Below are 19,290 nucleotides of genomic sequence, written 5' to 3' on the forward strand. Positions count from 1 at the left end.
GTGAAAACTAATGGAAAAATATGATTTGATTTATTGAATTTTCTTAGAAAATAAACAGTTCTGAAGTAAAAGTTGCCCTAAGAGTAACAAAGGTAAATATCATTACATGCACAATTCAATGATATCCATAGCAATCAATAGTAATTTGTGAGTGGATTCTTAGTGGATTGCATATATATGCAAGCTAAATAGGTATAGGATGTTGAATGGAGTACTCTTAAGGATATAGATGTGAAAGAGGATATTTCTAAATATGCAGTTGTATGTATTGCAAATAGATTCATGTACATAGTAGAGCATACAGAGAAAAAAGTTATGAAAATGTCTTAGCTTTCTCAGTTATCTAGAGCTACTGTTGCAGAAATACTGTAAGAAAATTGCTTTAACAATAAAAATTTATTGGCTCAAAGTTTAAGAGGTTAGAAACTGGAATTTGGGTGCCAGCTCTGGGGAGAGACTCTCTCTTTGTTGACTCTGGGGAAAGATCTTATCTTCTTTCAAAGTTGGTGATCCCAGCATTCCTAAGAGATCTCAATGTGTCTTGGTATCAACATTCCCCTGGGTCAGGGAGGTTTCCATCACGGGCACCCTGAGTCCAAAATATGAATACAGCATCCTTCCAGATCTTCTTTCTTGACTGCAGTAGGTGCCCCGGATGTCTACTCTTTTTTTAAATCCATTTTATACCTCAAAAGAGATTAATCTAATCTGTAACCTAATCCTGTAGGCTGTATCGATTCTTGCCTCAATAAGAGAATCATAGCCCAGCCAATATGGCATCTATTTTGGGGACAAACACAATTCAACACCTATCATTAGCCATAAACAAAAACCTTGAAGGACTTGCACTCAGGGCCTTAGGACCATAGCCTTGGGGATATTTAGATCATATGGCAAAACATAGTTCCCATAGATGATGTTCTATATTCTACTTTGGAGAGTAGCACCTTTAGTCTTAAAAGATGGCAAGAGGTCTGTCTAAAGCAAAGCAAAGTACAGAAAATCCAAGACGCAAAGAAACAGTGCAAAGGACTATTGCATCATTTGAACCATAGCCTCAATGACTGAAGCCACTTGCCCTTTGTTGGCCATTATCGGCGTAGAAAACTAATTTTTATTAGCTGAATAGCTCCTTTTGAAAGAACCCTATTGGGATAGTTGCTACCCATTGGGTTGTGATATGCATGATCAGTTGTTCGAAACCACCATCCACTGTGCAGGAGAAAGACTAGACTTTCTACTCCCATAAACAGTTACAGTCTTGGAAACCCACAGGGGGTTTGCTATGAATCAGCATTGACAGCATGGTAGTGAGCTGTTGTTGTTGGAACTAGATCTGGCTAGCCAGTATTGCTTGGAAGACTAGTTCTTGTGCTGAGTCATCCCCTGATGAATGCCGGTTAGATGTCAGTTACCACCCTAGGAAATCTTTTCTCTTTTTTCCTTACTTTTATTGAGGGCTCTTACATCTCTTAACACAATCCATACATTCATCAAGCGTGTCAAGCATATTTGCACATAGGTTGCCGTCATCATTTTCAAAACATCTTCTTCCTACTTGAGATCCTGATATCAGCTCCCTGTTTCTTCCCCCTCCTTCTGCCTCCCACCCTCCCTCACAAACACTTGATAAGTTATAGATTATAATTTTCATATCTTACATCGTCCTCCATCATCCCTCTCCCACTTTTCCCTTGTTTGTCCCCCTGAGAGAGGGTTATAGGTTGATCCTTGTGATTTATTTCCCCTTTCTCCCTCCACCCTCCCCTAATCCTCCTGGTATCTCTACTCTTATTGTTGGCCCTGAGGGGTTTATCTATCCTAGATTCCCTGTGTTGTGGGCTCTTATCTGCAGCAGTGTGCATGCTCTGACCTAATCCAATTTGTAAGGTAGAATTGAGGTCATGATAGTGGGGCGAAGGAAGCACCAAAGAACTGGAGGAGAGTTGTGTGTTTTATCGATGCTATACTGTGCCCTGACTGGTTCATTTCTTCCCTGTGACCCCTCTGTGAGGGGATGTCCAATTGTATACAGATGAGCATTGGGTCTCTACTCCATGTCCCCCCCACCCCCATTCACATAGGGCATGATTTTGTTCTGGGTCTTAGATGCCTGTTACCTAATCCCATCGACACCTCATGATCACTCAGGCTGGTGTGCTTCTTCCATGTGGGGTTTGCTGCTTCTGAGCTAGATGGTCGCTTGTTTATCTTCAAGCCTTTAAGATCCCAGATGCTGTATCTTTTGATAGCCGGGCACCATCAGCTTTCTTTACCACATTTGATTATGGACCAATTTTGTCTTCAGCAATCTTGTCCGGAAGGTGAGCACCACAGAATGCCAGATTGTTAGAACAAAGAGTGTTTGTGTCTAGGGAGTACTTGAGTCAAGGCCCAATGTCCATCTGCAATCTTAATTCTTCACATATAGATATGAGTACATAATTCTATTCCCTTCTTGTTATATATATATTTACATATGTACATGTCTTTATTTAGATCTCTATAAATGTATTTTGCCTCCTGATTCTTTCCTCTACTTCCTTTTCTTTCCTCTTGTCCCACCATCATGTTCGGCCTTCATTTGGGTTTAGTAATTCCTCGCTGCTACATTGCCCTTGATTAAGCCCCACTAGGTACCCTATGCCCTTCTCTCCATTGATTTTAATTCGCTTGTTGTTCCCTAGTCCCTGGGTTGGTTCCCTGCCTCCCGCCCCCCACTTCCTTTCTACCACTTCCCCTCTCCCTTATCCCCCTGGAACCATAAGTCCCATTCTTTTCATCTCCAAATTATTTATCCCACCAATCTTATCTAGATAAACATGCAGATACATTAATAAGTGCAAAAACCAGGCAGAGCCAAATAAAACAACAAAGGAAGTAAAAACCAACAAAACAATAACAACGACCATAAAATAAAATAGCAATAGCAAAAAGAAAGCCACTGAAAAAAACGGAAAAGCCTATAAATAGTTCAAGGTCTGTTTGTTGGCCTTTACGAGTGCTCTCCAGTCCAGTCTGCCTCTAAAGTCCATTTTTGGTATTCCTTTGGGATTTCATCACTTTGCTTCCTTTTCTGCTCTGTTGCATGCCCTTAGTGGTTCTCCCTAGCATGCTGGGGTCAGATTGTGCACTATTCCCACACTGGGTCTCCAGTGTTGTCCCCCACAAGGCTAAGGTTTAGTGAGGGACATCATGTCTCATAGTGGGGCCAGCCCTACGGTCCTCTCTGTGCGTTGTCTGCTCCCAGCAGGAACATTGTCCTCGGGGCTTGGTGGGCCAGGTTGTCCTGTCCTCCCTTTCCATCCCTGCTCATTTCTCCCATGTGCTCTAATCTGACGTGCCCCTCTGCCCAAGCTGTAGCCCCAGTGCTATCCTCTCAAGTGCATTTTTCTGGGGAGGAGAGGTCCACATAGTTAGGATTGGGCCCGGCCTTGCAGACCTCTCTATTGGCTCCCTGGTACATGCTGGTATGTTGTATTCATGTTTTGGTGCATTGAGTTGAAGCCTGCTCTCTCTCTCCCACTCCTGTGGAGATATAAACAATACCCTCCCGTTGAATGGGTTGTGTCCTGCTCCCCCCTACCCATGTCTTTTTTTCCTCTTTCTTTGCCCCTCTTATTTAGTTGGCTGCCATATATATCCCTGCAATGGCTTGGCCCCTGCCATAGTTGCTGGACCTCACCCCAGGGATGTATGTATATAGTAGCTTTTCCCCTATGCCCTGTTTTTTTTTTTAAGCTTACCCCAGTGATCTCATGTTGTACTTGTCCTTTTGTGCTTGGCTTACTTCACTTAGCATGATTTCCTCCAGTTCTTCTCATGCGGCAACGTGCTTCATGCATTCTTTGCTGCTTTTTAGGGATGCATAGTACTCCATTGTATGTATGTACCACAGTTTTTTGATCCATTCGTCTGTTGGTGGAAATTTGGGTTGTTTCCAACTCCTTGCAATTGTGAATTGTGCTGCGATGAACATTGGAGCACAGATGTCTGGGCCAAGGTTTGTTTCTTTCCTCTTCTGGGTATATGCCCAGTAGGGGGATTGCTTACCCTAGAAAATCTTAATACAAGGCCAGGAGAGAGAGGATGCCAACCTTAGTGAATAAAGACATTGAAATTCAGTAATGGGTGGAAGAAGATTGTGATAGATTTATCACTGATGTGACAACTTCTGATATTGGGACTGAGAGAGCCATGATGGAGACAACCAAGGGTCAATCTTGGATTTACCAATGTGCTCCAGAAAGCAAGATATAATTCCCATAGTGGCTCCAGGGCATCTGCTGGCCCAATTAAATTCAAGATGGAGAGATAAACTCAGGTGATGAGTACTGAATTTTGAAGTCCCAAAGGGATGATCTTGATAGATGTCCCCAAAGGACACAGGATCATCACAGGGGATTATGAGAGATACATTATAAAAACGAAGCAAAACATTGAAAATGATATTAATACAAAAAGCTAGGGAAGTTGTATCAAGGAATTTTTTCTCCTATCACACCAGTGTAGTTGCTCAATCTTTGAGCATAACCAGAGCTGTGCTACAAGAATTTCACCAAAGCACTAACTCCACCCATCTTGCAACCCTAATCTGGCCTCTTCAGATTTCTTTTAGTTTTCCAACTCAATGGGCATAAAAGACACTTAAAAATGAGCACGGTTTGAATGTCAAAGGCTACCAAAACTGTGCTTTCAGCCTGGTAGAAATCAAAGAGCACTGAGTTTCTTGAGGGCAGGGGTAAAGAGATGGAAGCACTTCCTTCAGACGCGTCTAGATAGAGATGCAGGATGTGTTGAGAAAAGAGCTTCACATTTTGATGTTTTTGTTTCAAAAGGGTTTCTCTGATTTTGTATCAAAACATTAACAAAATGACTGTCATATAAAGAACTAGAAGAAACGTGGCAATCGTTTTTTCGGTTTTAATTCTAGAACTCTGAATAATAGATATGAAAGTAAGACTGCGTCGATAGGTGAAGTGATTGGATCTGCTGGAAGAGGTGAGACAGTGGCCTGTGATAGGCTTCCTTTAGAGATCGTCTCTTTGGTCACAGATGCAAATGCTATCTTGTGTTTTATTCCCAGGGCAAACAGACCATGACGTTCAGGTCTGTGGGGATCAGGCTAGCAACCCAAATTCATTTAGTACTTAAAGCTCAAGAATACCTCTCTCGTTCCACTGATTTACAGCAAGGTGAATTTAACTGACTTGTAGCTCAACAAGAAGATTATCATGCATTACGTTGCCAGATGTATGTCAGTGATAATCACTAAGAAAGAAAACCTAACCTTCCTTACTGAAATTATGAGAGAGATGACAGCAAATGCAACAAAAGCTTAATCACATTAACCTCTGATCAATATTAAACTCACCTCCAACATTGCAGACTGCCTAATTTTCACATGTTCAAATGTTGAGGCTCCCCCTGCCCCATCCTCTCAATCCCTGTACAAACCTGTATTTTAGTACAGACTTTGAGAAAAACCACCTGGCTCAAATAAAAAGCTCTTATTTAGAATAAGGTAAGTAAGGAAAGACTTCTTATCTTGAAAATGATCTTCAAAAGTGTAACCAGCACAGTAGGTATAGAAGAGAAGCCGCCGATATCACAATATTCAGGTAAGGTACAGGGAGTCAGGAGGAGGTTATGTAGCAGGTCCAAGGAGGCACATGTAGGTCCAACACAAAGAAGGGGAAAGAGGGAGGAGAGAATGAGAATACGGTGTGTGGGAAAGTGAGATGATGTCGGGCGGGGACGGGGGAGGAGCAGGGCATTAACCCACCTAGGGGGAGGAGCAGGACACTAACCCACCCAGGGGGAGAGTATTGCTTTTGTCTCCACAGAATTGGGAGTGAACATGCGGACACTACCAAGGTGCACCAAACCATGAGGGCAGCATGGTCGCATGGAGGAATGCATGGAAAGAGATGGCTACAGGGCTGGCCTCAAACTGAGCCAACCTGACCCCATCCCTAGAAATATGGGTGACAGAGAACATCACTAAACCTACAGGTTGGGGAGAGGGCTCAGCACGCCATTCCCACATGGAAGCAGACCAGGAAGGAAGAGGAGGAAGGGACAACTGGTCTGGAGCCCATGTTGACACACCAGGCCTGGGGGATGACATCCCTGTGGGGAGTGGCTGAGACACAGAGAGGACTGTGGGGCAGACAACAGTTTGTGTCATGTTGTCCCCTTATTGGAGCAGACTGCAACAGAGAACAATTCTGGGTCACACGGCGGGGAGATAGTGTGGTCTGAACCCCCCACAGTGGGGCAAACCAAGAGGGAGCATACCAGACCAACAGATGGAGCAAAGCAAAGCTACGAAGCCCCCGAGGAGCCCCCAAAATGAACTTTAAGCTGTGAAGGACAGTTTCTGGAGATCCCCGATAACCCGTGGGGAGATAGTTATGAAGGTCAGCGAACAGACCTGGATTTACTGCATATGCTCGTGTATAAGCCAAGTTTTTCAGCACATTTATTATGTAGTTTTTATGATAAAATTAGGTGCCTCGGCTGAAACTCGGGTTGGCTTGTACTCGAGTATATATGGTATGTATATTTTTCTCCCTTTTCTTTCTCTCCTTTTCTTCTTTTAATCTTTTGTTTTCTTTTTGTTTGGTCTACGTCATAGTCAGTTTGCCTACTTATGCAAGATAGGCATGGAAGCAACCCCAAGGAGAAAGCCTTGGGACCGATGGCTCCAGGAGTACCTGTGAGGGGAGGGTAGCGTGGGGAGGGTGCAATGAGCAGGCAGCGCCATAGACTGGGGAACAACTGGGGCATCAGAGTCAACAACAAGGAGGAGATAGAGGTCTTGGGGTGTCAGAGCAACAGCAAACTAGCTAAGAGGAAGTTCTAAGAAGTGGGAATAGGGAGAAAGTGATGGTGGGGCAGGAGAAAGGTGAAAGGAAACAGAGGAAGGACCTAGGAAGCAAAGCAATGGATAGAGGTATAAGCATTGGTGTGTACAGATGTAAATGCATTAATTCACACAAATAGAGGTATTGGTCTACGTACATCTATTTATATGGTAATACACTAAGGAAGTGGATGGACTTTGTGCCTCTGCTCATAACCTCCCTCAACACAGGAACACCTTGTTCAAAGAAATCAGCATTCTGAGATGCTCTCCCTGCTGATGTAATTGCTGAAGACAAAACGGGTCCATAAGCAAATGTGGTGAAGAAGGCAGGTGGTGCCCGGCTATAAAAAGATATAGCATCTGGGTTCTTAAAGGCTTGAAGTTAAACAACTGGCCATTCAGCAAAGAAGCAATAAGCCACATGGAAGAAGCACACTGCCAGTGCGATCATGAGGAGTCATCAGGATCGGGTAATAGGCATCAGAAGACACATAACAAACAAACAAAAACATATCATTGAAAACGAGGGGGGAGGGGCAGAGCATATTCCTTGTCCAGAAAAACTCTTCGCTCTCTATTTTGATGGATAGTTTGGTGGACTATAGGATTATTTGGGCTGGCATTATTCTCTTTCAACTTTTGGAAGATGGTACTCCATTCTATCTTCTTCATCATGGTGTCTGGTGACAAGTCTGAGCATATTATCTGAGTCCCCTTGTAGGTGACTGACTTTTTTTCTCTAGCTGCTCTTATGATTTTCTACTTTTCCTCAATGTTGGATAATTTGACTACTGTATGCCTAGGTGAATTTTTCCTGGGGTTAATTCTTATTGGTGCCCTTTCAGCTTCCTGGATGATTGTGTGATTGTCATTCATTAAGTTGGGGAAATTAACATGGTTTAATTATAAGTTATTCTTGCTAGATACACTAGAGTCTGTTCTAAGCCATAGTGACCCTATGAACAATAGAATGAAACACTTCCAAGTTCTGTACCGTCCTTACAATTGTTGTTATATTTGAGGCCATTGTTGTAGCCGCTATGTCAATCGATTTTATCTAGAGGTAGAATATCTTATTTCAGTAAAAGACAATCACTGGAGGAAAACTTCTATGCAAACTCCCAGCTGGCAATACTCCAAGCATCTCTGTGTGGTGCATTACAACTTCTACTGAAATAGATTTGACACAGATACCTCTTTCCATAGTCCAAGCTGGGTGGGGTGGGTTCATGGCCTGATGTTCACTCAATAGTTAATCACTTATGCATAGCAGATTTTAGATGGAATGTGAATAGGTTGAATCTCTTAGAAAGACCTCTTATGGAATAGAAAAGAAATTCTTTTAAATAAAATTAGATAATGTTTTAGGGAATATGAATGAATTTTATAACAGTTCAAGAATCATTTCATGTAGATAAAAAAAGTGGCTTTAATTCAAGTTTTGCAAATTTAAAGGATACAGAAGTAGTCGTCAGGAATAATGTACAAAGTCAGTTTATACACTAATCAATCATACTATAATGGCACATTTGAGTTAAACCACATAAGTCAAATGATGCTTTACTGGTCCAAGATGAAAAAGTTCTTCAATTTAAAATGTGTTTTTGTTGGGGGTGGGTGGGTTCTTGCCTCTTTAAAACATGCCAACGTATATGGAGACTTCAAAAAATTCTGTGGAAAAGGAATGAAAAGATAATGGAGTTTTTTTCATGAACCCTTTGAAGCTCCCTCATATGTGTCTGCCCCTATGAAAATTTAAAGTGAAATGTTTGTTTAAAGTACATTATAATTCTCTTCACCATCATGTTAAGATGGCACTTAAAGAAGTAAGTGCAGCATTCCTTTTAGTTCAAAACCATGAACAAGACTCATTGTATAAATATTTTTCTCTATGTTAGCATTAGCATATCCTGGCTATAAAAACAACACTCAGTCATCGTGCCAGAGTTTGGGTTCTGTCTTAAATATGGTACCTGAGGTTTAAACTATTGTAAACACAGAAGGGTACTTTGAATGATGTATAGAGGAACACATAATTTCCATTTCATTCCTTCTTCAATCTCCTTACTCAGGAAGAAGAAAAGAACAAATATGTGTGTGCGTGTGTATCCCTATATACATCTGTATCACTCTGCATGCTTATTTAAGGTGGCCATACTGCATAGATTCTGAGATTTCACAGAATCAGTGTGTCAAGCAGAGTTCTTATTTGCAGACTAGGTATCCATGCTGACTAGTTTATGTAGCAAAATAAATAATTAAAGAATACGAGGCTGTTCCCTCTACTACCCGCATGTCAGCTTGTTACACTGTGGTGACTTTCATATCGTTATAACGCTAGCTGTCCCAGTGGAATTTGAAGTACTAGTTCGTTTACCCTAAGGAGCTCTGGTGGCATTGTAGTTAAGTGTGGGGTTGCTATCCACAAGGACAGCTGAGCAGTCAGAAACCACGAGACATTCCATGGGAGAAAGGGGTTTCTACTCCCCCAAAGAGTTATAGTCTTGGAAACCCACAGGGGCAGTTTTACTCTGTCCTGTAGGATTGCTGTGAGTCGGAATATACTTGATAACAGTGAGTTTGGAGGGGTGGTTTTGTTTGTTTGTTTTGTTTTTTTCAGTAGGCTTACCTACTGTGAACAGATTTTCAACAGAGGTTACACACTAAATTCCCAACCAAAAAAATAAAACTCACTGCCATCGATTCATAGCGATCCCCTGTGGGTTTCAGAGACTATAACTCTTTATGGGAATAGAAAGCCCGGTCTTTCTCCCATGGGGCTGCTGGTGGTTTGGAACTGCTGACTATGTGGATTGCAGCCCAACGAGTAACCACACCACCACCAGGTCCGAACAATTTGGATAAAAGGACTTTCAATGGACTTCTAAAAATTAGCCCAGGCAAAACGTATGGATCAGAAGAGTCCCCTCACATAGAAAGCACTATACGTGGCAGGGATCACAGCAACGGACTTGAGTGTACCAGCGATCCTGAAGGTTTCATCCTATTGTACATGGATTGCCATGACTTGGACCAGACTTCATGACAACAACAACAACTGGTTGTTGTTCTGCAAGTACCAGTGTTTGGGTTCTTTCCTACTCTGCTTATATTCTTTGTTGTTTTCTCTATAGTTACCCTGAGGTGGATGTTATTCCTGAAAAGATGTATTAGAATGATTAACTATGATACTAACTGCTAAAATATTATTTATTATATTATTGTTGCTGAGAATATACACAACAAAACACATAGCAATTCAAGTTTCTGTGTGTACCGTTTACTGACACTTATTATATTCTTTCTGTTCTATCTTCATTCTTACCCTTCTTTTTGGAGTTGTTCCTCGTTGATTTAAATAAACTTACTCCCTCTTGTAATTCTTATCTTATCATTCCACTTGCTGAGATCAATTTGGACCCATATAGATAGTTCTTACAAGAGGATAGAACTCTAGCTGATTATTAAAAAAAATCATATTTGAACTATTGTTTAGTTTAGACTTTGGGGGACATTTTTGATGTAAAATTTAAAAGTTAACTCAGGGAGATTTTTTAAACTGTTGTTAAATACTTTTATTGGGGGCTCTTCCATTTCTTATCACAATCCATACATTCATCCTGTGTGTCGAGCACATATATTGCCATCATCATTTTCAAAGCATTCTCTTCCCACTTGAGACCCTGATATTAGCTCCCCATTTCTTCCCCCTCCCTCTGCCTCCTGCCCTCCCTCATGAACCCTTGATAAGTTATAGATTATTATTTTCATATCTTACATTGTCCTCCATCACCGCTCATCCACTTTTCCATTACTCATCCCCCTGAGAGAGGGTTATAGTTTGATCCTTGTGATTTATTTCCCCTTTCTCCTCCAACCCTCCCCTAATCCTCTTGGTATCTCTACTCTCATTGTTGGCTCTGGGGAGTTTATCTATCCTGGATTCCCTGTGTTGCAGACTCTTGCCTGTAGCAGTGTGCATACTCTGGTCTAATCTGACTTGTAATGTAGAATTGAGGTCATGATAGTGGGGGGAAGGAAGCACCAAAGAACTAGAGGGAAGTTGTGTGCTTCATTGGTGCTATACTGCACATTGACCGGCTCATTTCTTTCCTGTGACACGCACCCCCCACCCCCCCCCACATTCACAAAGGGCATGATTTTGTTCTGGGTCTTAGATGCCTGGTGCCTGATCCCAATTGACATCTCATGATCACACAGTCTGGTTTGCTTCTTCCATGTGGGCTTTGTTGCTTCTGAGCTAGATGGCCATTTGTTTATCTTCAATCCTTTAAGACCCCAGATGCTATATATTTCAATAGTTCACTTTAATTTTAGTTCACTTGTGTTCCCTGTCCCTGGGCTGGTTCCCTCCCCCCTCCCGCCCCCATTGCTTTTCTCCCACTTCCCCTTCTCCCATACCCCCATGGAACCATTGGTCCCGTTCTTTTAATCTCCAGATTATTTATCCAGCCTATCTTCTCTATATTAGACATGCAGAGACATTAATTAGTGCAAAAACGAGAACAATAAAACAATAGCAACAACAACAACAAAATGAAGGTCACTGACAAAAATGGAAAAGCCTATAAATAGTTCAAGGTCTGTTTGTTGGACTTTACGAGTGTTTTCCAGTCAAGTCTGATGGAGTGCCACACCCTCTCCAAAGTCCATTTTTGGTATTCCCTGGGGATTTCATCACTTTGTTCCCCTTCCTGCTCTGTTGCATCTCCTTAGTGTTTGCCCCAGCATGCTGGGGTCAGATTGTGCACTGTTCCCACACTGGGTCTCCAGTATTGTCCCCCGCAGCACTGTGGTTTAGTGAGGGATGTCGTGTCTCATGGTGGGGCCGGCCCTATGGTCCTCTCTGTGGTTTGTCTGCTCTGAGCAGGAGTATTGTCCTCAGGGCTTGGTGGGCCAGGATGTGCTCCCCTCAGGGAGATGTTTTTAGAGGTTCATCCAGCCAGATTCAGCTGAAGACATGGAACTATATGAGACACATTTTGACTGAGCACACAGAATACCAGAAATAGGTTTGCCTGTGTTTTACTATGTAAAGTCATTTGACTGCCTTGTTTATAATATATGATGGATAACATTATGAAGACTGGGAATCTAGGACACCTCATTATACTGACCAATAAGAAGCTGTCCAAATAGAATGAGTTTAAAATCAGCAAAGATGTGTATCAGAGTTATATCCTTTTACTGCATTTATTCAATCTGTACATTGACAAAATAAACTGAAAAGGTGGGCTGTATGTAAAAGAATGAGTAAGCAGGATTGGAGCAAGGCTTATTGACATCCTATGACATAGAAATGACACAATTTGTCTCCTGTAATGTGAATTTTTTGTTATGTTTAGTATAGAAGAGAAGCAACCAGAGTCATGATCTGGAGAATCATTTAATAACCTACTGGAAGGACTTGTAATAGTATTTTTAAAACCCTTTTTGGAGCAACTGAACTCATTTTAGACCATTGTTTTTGTATTCTGTGCTGGTTTTAGGAAACATATTTAGACGATTGCGTTTTTTAAATTTTGATTACCAAAGTAGACTGGTCTTTTAAGTAAGCTGAAACTTTTAATTTTCTAGCAATTTCAATCTGTTTCCTCGTATTAATGTTACAATAAGCTATTTACCAGACACTAAGCTCCCAGAAGATCTCTTGATAAAGTGCACACATGGAAAAAGAAAAGAATGTTCCATATTTGGTTGGGATGATGAAAATGGGAATAAACCCAGTAACTTGTGTCCTAGCATTACAAGAATTCATTAAAATATGGTTACAAGTTCCTTTGTAAATTAATATAAAATACAATGCAATGTATTCGGACTCATGGAAACCCTGTGTATACTGTGTATACTGAGAAGAAATATTCCATAGCATTTACAAGATTCTGACTTTTAGGAAGAACCTCATCAGCCTGTGTGTGTGGTGCCCCTGGATGAGTTTGAACCACCAACATTTTGGCAAGTAGTTGAGCTATGTGCCAAGTATTGTTTTGTGCATGGTGTGCCATAGGGGACGAGACATAAAACCATTTCACACTCTGTAGAGCGCTTTCAAGAAAATCTTTAATCTGCTTTAAAAAATATATCTACTTATGTGTGTTAGGCTGAGTTTTCTAGAGAAGCCAAACCAATGTATCAGTGTATGAAGGAACTGTATATCAAGACGTGACTTAATATCAAGAAAGCACCCCGTCAGGTCCAACTGAAGTCCATGAGTCTAATACCAGCTGGAGCTCCCCTCAAACTCATGCAGCCAAAGGCTGGCGACACAGAAAGGTAGAGTGGGTTGCAGGAGATCCCAGGCTGGTGGGTGTGGATTCATGTGGATTCAAGATTGGTGGAAAGAAGACAGCCTGCGGGCAGCTCAGAGGTTGGCTCCCAGGGTCAGCAACCCCCATGAGGTTGTCCTTGGAGCGAGACACAGAGGAGTCCTCACAAGGATGAAGGCGATGGGCAAGAGAAGTGGAAGTTCTCACTGTCTCTCTTTTAGAAAAGACCACACCCTCAAGGAGGCATCATTAGGACTGACTGATGTGTTTGACTCCACCCCTACACTTTCAGACACATTCAAGTTGACAGGAACTCTACCACAGCATGAAAATTATGATAGCAGAGGAAATTTTAGGTGTCAAATTGAGTGTAAGACGGATACTATTAAATGTGGGAAAGCCTTTGGATAAAATAGTGCAGTAAGACTTCTCAGATACAATTTAATAGAGATTAGTTGTGAAGGTGGATGAGGGATAAGAGAAGCAACATTAGTGTCAAGTTGAAGAAAAGAATAATCACAAAAAACTTAACGTGACCACAAAGCACATTAGGAAAAATAAAAGAGATATTGTGTATGAAAATTTTAAAAGGGAGACATTAAAAATGTGTTTCGTGAAAGGGAGCAATTATTTTCCAAAGTGACTTGAAGTCAAATGCTTTTACATTATTCTGATTCTGCAGGGACTCTTGACAAGTTATTATTCAGGAGGTGTTTTAGAAGTCAACCAACTAATGTCGTGGAGAGTTGAAAGATCTATTTGAACAACAAAACCAATCAAACTTGCTCTATTGAATCGATGATTTGTCTCTATAGAACAGTGTACCTTCCCCAGAGGGTCCCCACGGCTGCAACTTTCACAGAAGCAGATTGCCACATCTTTTGGTTTACAGGTTTGAATCAGCAACCTTTCAGTTAGCAACCAAACGCTTTATACAATGCACCTGCACAGTTCCTTGAAGGACCTATTATCAGCTTTGATAGTTCGATTTGTGCCAGCTTGGCTGGGTCAGGATTCTCGGTGGTTTAACACTTAAGGTCTAATCATCCTCCTGATGTGATTTGACACAGTGTAATTGACTCCTTAATGGGATCTGTGGTGAGCAGTCCATCTGTTGTAAGAAGATTAGGGTAGAAGGCAACATCCTTACTCAGGTCACAGTCCAGAGGCAAACTGAAAGGAAGTTTCCTCAGCGTTGTGGCCCACTAACTATATAATGACAGACCGTGGAAAAGCATCTTTACTTACAGCTGAGTCTGAATCCTACATCTCACTCATCAACCTATGATTCTTTGGACTTGAGTCAGTGGCCTGTCATATTGCCTCCTGATTCTGGAAGTTATCTGTAGTCATCTGATCTGCCAATTTCTGATTCATTTCCCTCTCCAGTCACCAGCCTGTCCTCTGGCCTTAAATTCATCTGCCTCTGAAGCCTCTACTCTATGTTCTTTCAGCTGATCCTGGTTCCATCAGTCCTCAAATGCATGCAAGTTAAGAGAAGCTTCCTGCTTAACATCTGATCCATGGACTTGGAAACTTTCTGCACTTGGACTGACCCACCTCTACAGCTATGTAAGTTATTTTCTTGATGCAAATGTCTGCTTCTACATACATATATGTGATTTTGCTTCTCTACAGAACCCAGCCTAAGACATGAATTTAATAGGGTAATCCGTTTTTTGGAGAGTGCGGGCATATTTTAGCAGCTTATTATAGATTGAATTGCGTCCCTCAAAATCTGTGTTGAAATGGTGGGCCTTTTTCTTGTGAATGTGCTCCTATTTGGAAATAGGATGTTTTTTTACATTTCTAGGGCATCACAAATCAAGTCACTTCTGAGTCAAAAAATATCAGAATACACGTAGAGACACATGCAAGAGGGAGACACCACACTAAGACAGTTACCTGGGGGAAATCCACCTACAAGTTCAGGAGAGCCAAGGATTGTTGGCTTCAGAAAGCTAAAGTTAACAGAAAGGCCTTCCCTCTCACCTTGGAATTTAACCTTCTCAACTCCTGAACTGTGAGGTAATAAGCCTCTATGCTTTAAGGCAAGTGACTTGTGGTGGTTTTGTGTTTGTGAAAACAACTCTAAGAAAGTAACCTACAGGCCTTCAGGAACATTTGTGGGAGAAAAAACCATATAGTAGACATGAGAAGGATTTTGAGAGACCTTGAAATTTGTGTCTTTCGTATATGTGATGTGAAACAACGAATTCTGAGCTGGGAAATTAATGATAAATCTGACATAAAGGATGCTTAAATGCCTGATCATTTGTTTCTGGTATCTAAAGAAACAGACATTTTTGTTTGGGGCATCTAAAAATTGATTTGATACAAATATTTTATGATCAAAAATATTTTTCACAGAATATCCATTGAAACGTTTCAACAAATCGATACAACTCTGGAAGTGCTGACGCTCTTATGCCAAGCAATTTGAAAGACAGTTTCCTGGCCAACTAACTAGAAGACACTCCTATTTGTGCATATTTTAAAGAAAGGTGATGCAAAAGACTATGGACATTATTGAACAATATAGTTAACATTATATGCAAATGAAGTTTTGCTGAAGATACAGCAGTGTATCCATAGGGAATCACCAGAAAATAAGGCCAGATTCAGAAGGGATTGTGACATGCAGAAGGATCTTGTCTGAAAGCAGATAATATCAAAAGTTATTACAAGTGTTTAATTGACTATACAAAGTCATCAGGTTGTGTGGATCAGAACAACTTATGAACATCATTGAGAAAAATGTTAATTCCAGAATCCTTTTGAGTCCAAGATCTAATCATTTGACTAAAACAAGAGGATATATTCCATAATTTAATACCTGGAACGTATGGGTCAGATTTGAATAATTTATCTGTACTTATTCAATTTGTATGCATGTGTTAGTCTGGGTAGACTAGCCAAACAAATTCATAGACACTTATATGTGTATGAGAAAGGGGTTTATATGCAAGAGGAATTGAATATTGAGAAAATATCCTAGCCCAGTCCAGATCAAGTCCATAAGTCTGATATTAGGCCATATTTCATTACCAATCTATGAAGACCTCTTCAGACTCACAAAACACATGCAATGATGCCAAATGCAGGAAAATCCCAGGTCATTGCATTGGAAGTCTTGTGGTTCCAGGTGTAAGCATCTCAGTGCTGGCAGGGGTCTGCACCTGGTACCTTCAGTTCCGAAACTCTGATTGCCTCAGGGTAGCTTCATGTGACTTTTCCTCAGAAATGTCTTGCAGGGAGTGAGCCAAGAGCGAGAGTACCTCCTGCCTCCCAGAAGAAAAAACAGGAGTTCCCAGAATCCTTACGAGAAGGCCATGCCCACACAGAGACCTCATTGGCTATACAGGCCAGACTCCACGCCTACATTCTTAATCCTCAAATTGACCTCAGGTTATGTAACTACCATAGACCACCCCTTTTCAATTTGACTCTCTCACATAACTCTTTAGCCAACAATAATAAACAAACAATAATAAAATGATATCTATACCTAATAGGATAAGCTAACATGCATACAATTCAAAAATGTGCCACCCTCATTTAAACATAGCAACGCCGAACAAATATTCCAAGAAGCTTGGAGAAAGACTCATCAATAACCTGCAATATTCAGATGCTGCAACCTTGCTTGCTGAAAGTAAAGAGAAAGACTACAATATAGATTACACATTAACGTAAAGAAAATACAAATCTTAACTAAATAAATGTGCAAGTCCTTATAAATGAAGAGATGAAAGACATTTTCAAGGTTTTTGTCCCTTGGATCCACATTCAATGCTCATGGAAGAAGCTGTCAAGAAATCAAATGGCATGTTAGATTGGTCAAATGTGTTGCAAAAATCTGTTTAGATGTGAAAAAAGCAAAGAGGTGACTTTCAGGACGAAAGTGCACCAACATCAGGGTATTCAGTTACCTCATAAGCAAAAGTAGGTGAATGAATGAAGTCCCTGAAAGAGAATTGATACTTTTGAATTATGGTGTTCGAGGAATATGACTGCATATGTCACAGACTGACAGAAAAAAACCTGCATATCTGTCTCAGAAGAAGTACAAGTATGGTGCTTTTAGAAGCCAGGAGCGTGATACTTCCTCTCCCCAGCGTTGGCCTGTTACTAGGGAGGATCTGTTCCCTGAGAAGGACTTCCCTTGCGGGTTAGAACACAGCAAAGATGGTGAGGAGGTTCAGGACCCCGCGATGCTTTGTTTTGTTGTACGTGGGATCACCATGCATCATTTTCTACTTGATGTCACCTTCTTTCAGGAACACTATTTTGGAATGCTTATTTTATAACTGACTCTATTATGATCAGACCCTTTTCTCCTAATTCCTAGGATGTGCTCTTTCAAACTTCATATAAATGTTTCATTTAGTTTAATCCATCCTAATTCCGCAGGGCAGAATATAACTGCCTCTGTGGGGTTCCAAGCCTGTAAATCTTCACAGGAGTAGAGAATCTCATCTTTCTCCCATTGAGCTCTTGTTTATATGTGCATCACACACTGCTGGGTCTTATTGCTAATTTTCGAAGACGCCACTGAAGTTAAGTTCTGGGGCCAGATTTTTCTGGACTTTAATCTTCCATCTGCCTTACACTCTTTGTGCGACCTTACTTTATGACCTAATTTAGATCTATCTCTAACTCCCCTCATCATACATTCATGATAGAGCATGCATGAGATTGTTCTGACGTCTTCAGAGATATTAGTTACATGTATTTTTTATGGCTTTCATTTTATGCAATATCGAACTCAACCATGTGTCCTTGTTCTTCTTTTGTTAATCAAATACATGCCTCTGTAGACAATGGGCATGACCTCTGTGCCCTTCGGCTCCTTTGGAGTTTTCCATGTCATACTTGGAGATGTTAGGACTTCTTCCTAGACTAGCTCTTCTGAACATAACAGCTCTATGATCTCCACGTTCTTTTCTACCTTGCTTCCTTAGACTTTTTATGGGAAAATCACCTTTGGAAGGGGGGATGCATAATTGACTAATTGACGAATCATAAGTAATGATTCAGGAGAAAAAAATTAAGGAAAGGAAAAAATGAATGTTAAAGACAGTTATAGAATACTTTTAGTCATGAAAACTCACAGCTTCTTTGTAGTCATTTAAACTGATGCCATAAATTGTATAATGGTCTTGTTTTCCTTTCTATCTTTCATCATGTTTTCCAGTTTCTACATCATACTTTGTTGATTCTAATGAACAGCTTTGCTGCTAATATTTTGAAGCCATGGATACATTTTCTGATGTACTCATATTAAGCTTATTTTAAGGCTATAACTTTTGCCCCCTTGAATTTAGATTCCTTCACCAGTTAGTTTGCATCTAGTGAGAATTTATTTTTACATTTAAAATAGTGAATTATCTGCACTTGAGTAATTGTTTATAATTACCATCACCTAATGCCTCTGGATCCACCTACTGTGAAGGATGCTTATTAGGGAAGAAACCAGTTATCAATTGCCACCAAGTTAACTCCAACTCATGAAAGCCTCATGCATTTCAGAGTATAATTGTTTTCCATGGGGTTTTCAATTGCTGACTTTTCAGAACCAGATCTATAGGGATTTCTTTTCTCTAGCACTTCTGGGAGGACTTTAACTTTCCATTGCTGAGGAGTCAGCAATTGAACCAGTCAACCATTCACACCATCCGAAGCCTACTATTAGAAAATAGACCGTTGTTATTTGTTACATTGTCCAATAATGCTACTAGGTAAATGGAAATTAGCATCTTGAATTTGTCTTCTTTTGATTCTATAGAATGATACTGAATTATTGAAAGAGTTCAGGTGAAAATTTGAGTTTAAATTAAAGTCACACTATGAATTAAAGAAAATAAATCTGGGAGGAGCTTCCAGCAAAATGATGGAATTGGGAGACACACGACATAGATTCTCTAGAACATAGAAATGAGAGATAAAGTGGAACAGAGATGGGTACTAATTCTTTAGCTCTGAGCTTCAGAGGAAAGGATAGAAACGTGGATTGAATACTGACTAGAAAAGAAGCTGAACAGGTAAACAAGCGGCCATCTAGCTCAGAAGCAACAAAGCCCACATGGAACAACATATCAGCCTGTGTGATCACGGGGTGTCGAACAGATC

Source organism: Echinops telfairi, unplaced genomic scaffold (assembly GCF_000313985.2).
Source record: "Echinops telfairi isolate 266 unplaced genomic scaffold, ASM31398v2 ScPeMD7_5868;HRSCAF=6743_1, whole genome shotgun sequence".
In the NCBI taxonomy this organism is placed as follows: domain Eukaryota; kingdom Metazoa; phylum Chordata; class Mammalia; order Afrosoricida; family Tenrecidae; genus Echinops; species Echinops telfairi.